At 39.7% G+C, this 6,822-nt stretch overlaps 1 protein-coding gene across 1 annotated transcript in view; it reads right to left on the reverse strand.

The window, feature by feature from the left end:
• LOC106873751 (leucine-rich repeat protein SHOC-2-like) overlaps positions 1-6,822 on the reverse strand; it is a 705,478-nt gene that overhangs the window by 330,235 nt on the left and 368,421 nt on the right. The window lies entirely within an intron of this gene.

A 6,822-nucleotide genomic window follows, 5' to 3' on the forward strand; every position in this document is an offset into this window, starting at 1 on the left:
TATATATACATACATACATATACACACACACACTAGAGAGCCCATGCCATCAATAATGACTGCTGGTGTTTTACTAAACTTTCTGAGAATTGCCACATCTTGACTTGTCTGTTTGAATAATAGATTTTTTTCAAGTGGAGGTATTGTTGGAAAATGTACATGATGAGAGTTGCTAATGAGAATATATGGATGTAAATGAAAATACTAAAGTAACAGGAAAATAAGAAAATTATATTTATCACTCCCCAAATATTATACAGGTTTCAATACTATATCTCATAGTCAATGATTCATTCATTATTCTGCATTATATTATTTTCTACAATAAATGCTCTATCTAATTTCACAAATGTTGTACATGTGTATGTATTCAAAACTATTAAAATATATGCATATTTACACATGGGTACATGATCTTACAAACATGTAATGTACATCATCATCATTTAACATCCATCTTCTAAGCATGGGTAGGATGGTAGACAGGAGCCGGCCATATAGAGAACTATATCCTAGGCTACTATGTCTGTTTTGGCAGGGTTTTTATGGCTGGATGCCCTTCCTAACACCAACCACTCTGCAGAGTGGACTCAGTGCTCTTATGTGACACTAGCACAGGCAAAGGTTAGTTTTGGCATGATTTTTATAACTGGATGCCCCTCGTGGACTGGGTGCTTTTTACATGGTACCAGCACTGGAAGAGTCACCAAGTAACTCGCAAGACAAGGAATTATGAGAGGAGTAGGGGAATTTGAGGTGGAGAATTTATGTCAGAGGATGAAAGGTTAGAGTGTGACAGAGAGGCAGAAACAAGCATCTTGCTATAACAGACGGGGCATTGAGGGAGGTGATCTGGTATCAGATGATGAAAGGTTGGAGTGTGACAGAGAAATAGAGAGGCAGAAATAGGTGTCTTGCTATAGAGGAGGTACATGGTTACCAGTCAGAGAAAGAGAGATGAAAGATAGAGAGAGAGAGAGAGGGGGGTGCAAGAAAGAGGACAGAAACAGGTATGCTGATGTAAAGGAGATACTAGTCAGGGGAAAAACAAGAGAAGGAGAGAGAGAGTGATCAAGAATGAGGGCAGAAATAGGTGTGCTGCTGTAAAGGAGATACATGGCTACCCAGCCAGAGAGAAGAGCAAGGGAAAGAGGGAGAGTAGGAAACAGCAAAAGTATAAGAGAGAGCAGGAGAGAAATGGTGAAGTGCCAGAGTATACTCACAAGTAACAAGGATCAGAGCATAGATGTGATGGAAGAGTGAGGAAGAGAGAGGTACAAAGGTCATAAAATACGCAGTCAGGTATTGCCAAGAAGGAGCAAGTAAAGAGTGGGGATTGCAGTGACTGACAAAAACCTGGGCAGAAAAATGGGGTGGGGGAAGCATCGATACAGTGAGGATAGTGAGGGCAGTGAGGATAGAAAAGTGGATTGGAAGACAACCATAGTTTATGAAGAGGAAATGTGAGGAAGAGAAATATGCAGTTTAGAAGCAGAGATGTAGTACAGTTTCTTGGGGAAGGGTGTGTGAAAAGTTTGTTGTTACATGTGAGTGGGACACAACATTTCTAGCACTCAGTTTCGCTGACATGTGCAGGTCTTCTCTAGAACCTCATATCGCCAAACATCTCAGGCCATTGTCGTTTTGTCTGTGAGTCCCAACATCCTAAGATCGGTCCTCACCACTTCATCCCATGTCTTCCTCATGGGTCTCCTTCTTCCACAGATACCATCCACTTTCAGTGACAGGCACTTCTGTATACAGCTGTCTTTACTCGTACACCTCACATGTCCAAACCAATGCATTCTCCTCTCCTGCATACCACATTTAATCCCTCTTATGCCTAACTTTTCTCTCAACACAGTTGTGCTTGTCAGTCATTCTCACTGATGTTGCAAATTCTACAGAACATACTACCTTCGTTCTTCTCCAGTCTACGTCCTCTGCAGTCAGAGCCCATGTCTCTCACTATCATGTAATGTAGCCGTTCTCTCACAAGCATCATATAATCTACCATTCACTCTGAGAGAGAATCCGTTTGTTGCCAACAGAGTAGTAGCTCTCTGAACTTCCTCCATCCTATTCTTATTCTAGAGACAATACTTTCAGAGCATCCACCACCGTTACTAATTTGGTCACCTAAATAGCAGAAACTATCTACTACCTCAAGAGAGCCTCCTGGGCATTTGAATGCATCTAAGTCTCTTGTGCTCTTAGTGCTTATTGTTCCTGTGCATCTGCCACACATGAAAACGACCTTATCTGCTAACCTACATGAAATTTCACTGCATCTCTTATGTATCCATAGCTTACATTTGGTGCAGCAAATGGAATTACATCCCACTCCTATCCTACATATTGAGCAGGGCCATTTACCTGACAGAAGAAGAGTCTTATCTGCTTTCTTGCTAACAACAACTTTAGTCTTTGCTAAGTTAACTTTAAGGCCCTTTGATTCCAGATTTTGCTTCCAAACCCGAAATTTCTCCAATTCAGATTCTGCAATATGAACAAGATCATCAGCATGTAGCTGTTCCCATGGGCATCCAGTTTTCAATTCCTGTTATGGCTTGGAGGACTGTCACGAATAAGAGTGGACTAAGAGCTGTTCCCTGGTGAACTCCATCTTGTTCACTAAATTCATCACTGTATTCAAGGCTGACTCTCATCTTACTCACAGCATTGCTGTACATGGCATGTGTGGCTGTAACAAGTCATTCCTCTACTCCTAGCTTTGAGATCACCAGATAAGAGTGTGAGGAACCCTGTCGAAAGCTTTCTCCAGGTCATCGAAGGCTAAGTACAATGGTTTACTTTTGGCCAAATACTTTTCTTGCAGCTGTCTCACTAGGAAGATGGCATCTGTGGTACTCCTCCCAGGAATAAAACCAAACTGCATTTCATCTAGTTTAATTCTACTCCTAATTAGTTGAGATATAACTCTCTCTGTAATTTTCATGACCTGGTCCAGCAGTTTGATACCTTTGTAGTTGTTTCTATCTGAGGCATCACCTTTACCCTTGTAGCAGCTAACTATAATACTACTATACCAGTCTTTGGTGATGATGCCTTCCTGAATAACCTGATTTGCTATGCAAGTGACTAGGCTATATCCCACAGCACCTGATATTTTAATCATCTCAGCAGTGATATCTGATGGTCCAGGGGCTTTCCCAGTCTTCATAACCTTAATTGCCTTATCTATCATACTGCTATCAACTCTGATGGCTGATCCCTCAATTAGTTTAATATTTGAAAGATTCTCCTTCCCCATTCATTCTCCACATTTAACAATCTTTCATAATGGCATCCCCACGCATCTTTCTTCTCTGAGTCACAAACTGCAAACTTACCATTATCCATTCGCACACACTTCTCACCTACCACATCTCTATTCTCTCTGATACACTGCTTTGCAATCCTGAACACTTCATGCCTCTGATCCTCCTGCTGCATAACATTGGCAAACTTCTTACCTTCTGCTATTCCTTTTACTATGTAAACCTGTCACCTACCCTCCCTTCTTACTCCCTGATATAATGCTCTGCTTCCACTGTTTTTCCAGTCCTTCCAGGCCTGGCTCTTTGCTTTTATAGCACTGTCCACCTCCTTGTTCCCCTACTAGCTAGGACTTTGCACCAACCACAGATTTGGTCAGCAGCACCCAGTAAATTGTCCCACAGGAACTTCCAGTTGTCCTCTAAGCTACTGTATATGTCCTTTCCTCCTCTTCCTCTCTATCATCATCGACTTCCGTTAGAATATTTCTAAATTCTTGTTCATTTGCTGGGTCTTTGAGCTTCCATAATCTTTTCCAGCATGGTTTATTTCTAGCCCTAGTCTTCCTAGCCCTAATTCTTATGTCACATGCTAGTAACCTATGTTGGGGTGCACACTCTTCACCTGGGAAAGATTTTGCATTTGTGAGCATCAGCCTATCTCATTGCCTAGTGATAAGGTAATCAGCCTGGCTTATGTTCCCACCAGACTGATCAGTGATTAGGTGGCTGGCTGGATTTCTGACGTTAGCGTTGCAGATCATGAGATCATTTGCATCACAGAACTCAAGTAGCCTTGTTTTCTCCTCATTCCTGGAATCAAAGCCATGCACACATGGAATCCATGGCAATGCTGCACAACATGTCCATTAAAGACACCAGCCTCAGTAATGAAGTCTGTCATTGAGGTAGTCTGTAAAAGTACCTCATAGAATTGGTCCTTCTGATCATCAGCCAGCCCAGCCTGTGGAACATAGGCAGAGATAAATGTAATTATTAATCAATCTTATGATAAGTCTCAACTTAATAATCCTATCACATACTCTGACTACCTCAGGTACCTTATCTACCCACTTTTCTGCTAAGAGTATGCCCATCTCACCCACTCCATCACTCCTGCCTACCTAGAAGAATTTGAACCTCTGTTTCTTACTCATGATGAATTTAGCAGAGGCCTCTTTTCATCTCACATCTTGCATACCACACACATCGACATAGCAACACTCCATCATTTTGATAATCTCACCAGATTTCCCCTTCATTGTGCCAACGTTGATATTTGCAGCCCCAAAATTGTGTACTTGGGAGGAACAATGGGAAGGTAGTTGTTGCTGGGTTTTGTCCATGTTTGAAAAGAAGATCTGTGCAAATGTTTGCTAGGTAGTCTACAACCTTGGTACATCATGTATTCGATTTAATGAAGTATAATTTCCTCCCTCTCATACAGTATCCAGATTAAGGGTCAGTAAAGAGAGTGGTAAGAAGAGATTGAAGTAGTCTAATATGTCTATCTATATACCTTGGTACATCTTGTATTTAATTCAATAAAGTACAATTTCCTCACTCCCATACAGCATCCAAATTAAGGATCAGTAAAGAGAGGAGTAAGAAGGGCATGAAAGTAGTTATCGTCGTCGTCGTTTAACGTCCGCTTTCCATGCTAGCATGTGTTGGACGATTTGACTGAGGACTGGTGAAACCAGATGGCTACACCAGGCTCCAATCTGATTTGGCAGAGTTTCTACAGCTGGATGCCCTTCCTAAAGCCAACCACTCAGAGAGTGTAGTGGGTGCTTTTACGTGTCACCCGCACGAAGGCCAGTCAGTGTCCATATATACATATACACAGTATTAACCTTATATGCTTATATATACACACACACCCATACACCTACACACACATATATACTTACACACATATGAATATGCAGTCCACATAAACTTACACGTAGATGTAAATATATACATATATACTCCTAAGCACCTACATATATACTTATAAACACATACATCCACACTAACATATAAACATAATGAGGTGCACATAAGTACATACATACACTTATACAGTACGCTGACAGGTGCATGCATACAAGTATATGCGTACAGGGAGGAAAAACCTCTACTCATAGGACAGTTAACTAGGGAAGGAAGTCATGTTCGTTTAGATTGAAATGGCAGGGATGAGAGTGGGAAGGTGGGCATAACGTGTTAGCAAGATGGATGCTGTTTTTAACGTACATTAATATTTAAAACTTTCATTATAATTATTATTACTAATACACCCTAAGCCATATAATATCATAAATTAACTTTTCAAGCTATATATTATCATATAAAGTTAGGAGCATATTAAAAAAATCATATTATTCTAATCTACATACTAACATAAAACAGAATAGAATTTGTATTAATGTAAGCTACATAATATCAAATAAACATATGAGAAATTGGCTGGGCAAGGATGCTGAATAGGAGAGAAAGAGAGAGATTAAATGGCATTACATTAAAATAAAATAAGACAAAGATTAAAAAAAAAAACAATAAAAACTTAGCTTCTGTTTTCACTTTTAGCAAATAGTAAAGTAAACATACTATTTCTATCTCTACATAAAGTGTTAGCAAGATGGACACTATTTTTAATGTACATTGATGTTTAAAACTTTTATTATAATAATTAATGCAATCTTTTATTATAATAATTAATACAATCTAAGCCACATAATATTCATAAATTAACTTGCCAAGCTAGATGTCTTGCGAACAACTCGCACATGCAAGTGCTACCAGTCGAGAACTCCGCATACCGGAAGCCAGCAAGTGTATAGGGTCATCAGGAGAGAATGCGCGCCGTTTCGGGGCCTACCTCTTGACGGCATCAATGCGCACCAGCCCCCCTCACTGATATGAGGCCCCGCTTGCTAGATCAACTGGCTATTAAAAACAAAGCTCAATATTTCTCTAGCCATCACTCATCGTCTTTTTTTAACCAACTCCAGTGGCTAGCCTTCTCTACTGTATTTTGGATATCGGTCATGGTGGTATTTACCTTACGATGACACATTGTAAATAAGAAAGGGCAGAAAGACTGCTCCTTTCAAAGTCATGACAGTAATAAAGAGGCAGAGGGGGAATATAGAAATTAAGGAGGAAAGATTGTAAAAATTAAAGCAAGGGGTCAGAGGCCAGGCCACATATCTAATGAGTAACAAAAACTACGACTATGAAAGTTAGCTTAAATTAAATTAAATTACAGGTGGGTTAGTATTTTATGGAGTAGAAACACAAATAGATGAATGATGTATGATTAAGGTGAAGAAAAAGTGCACTTAGCTGGACATATAAACTTAGGAGCATATAAAAAAAAAATCATACTGCTCTAATCTACATACTAACATAAAACAGAAGAATTTGCTACATTTTTCTAAAAGTTTTCCAAGAACAGCAGGTTTAGTTTATGCAAAACCTACAAATGCATATAATAAGCATTATTATTCACATGGCAGTGAAACATGGGCTGTAACTGCTGAGGACATACGTAAGC

Source organism: Octopus bimaculoides, chromosome 15 (assembly GCF_001194135.2).
Source record: "Octopus bimaculoides isolate UCB-OBI-ISO-001 chromosome 15, ASM119413v2, whole genome shotgun sequence".
Lineage (NCBI taxonomy): Eukaryota > Metazoa > Mollusca > Cephalopoda > Octopoda > Octopodidae > Octopus > Octopus bimaculoides.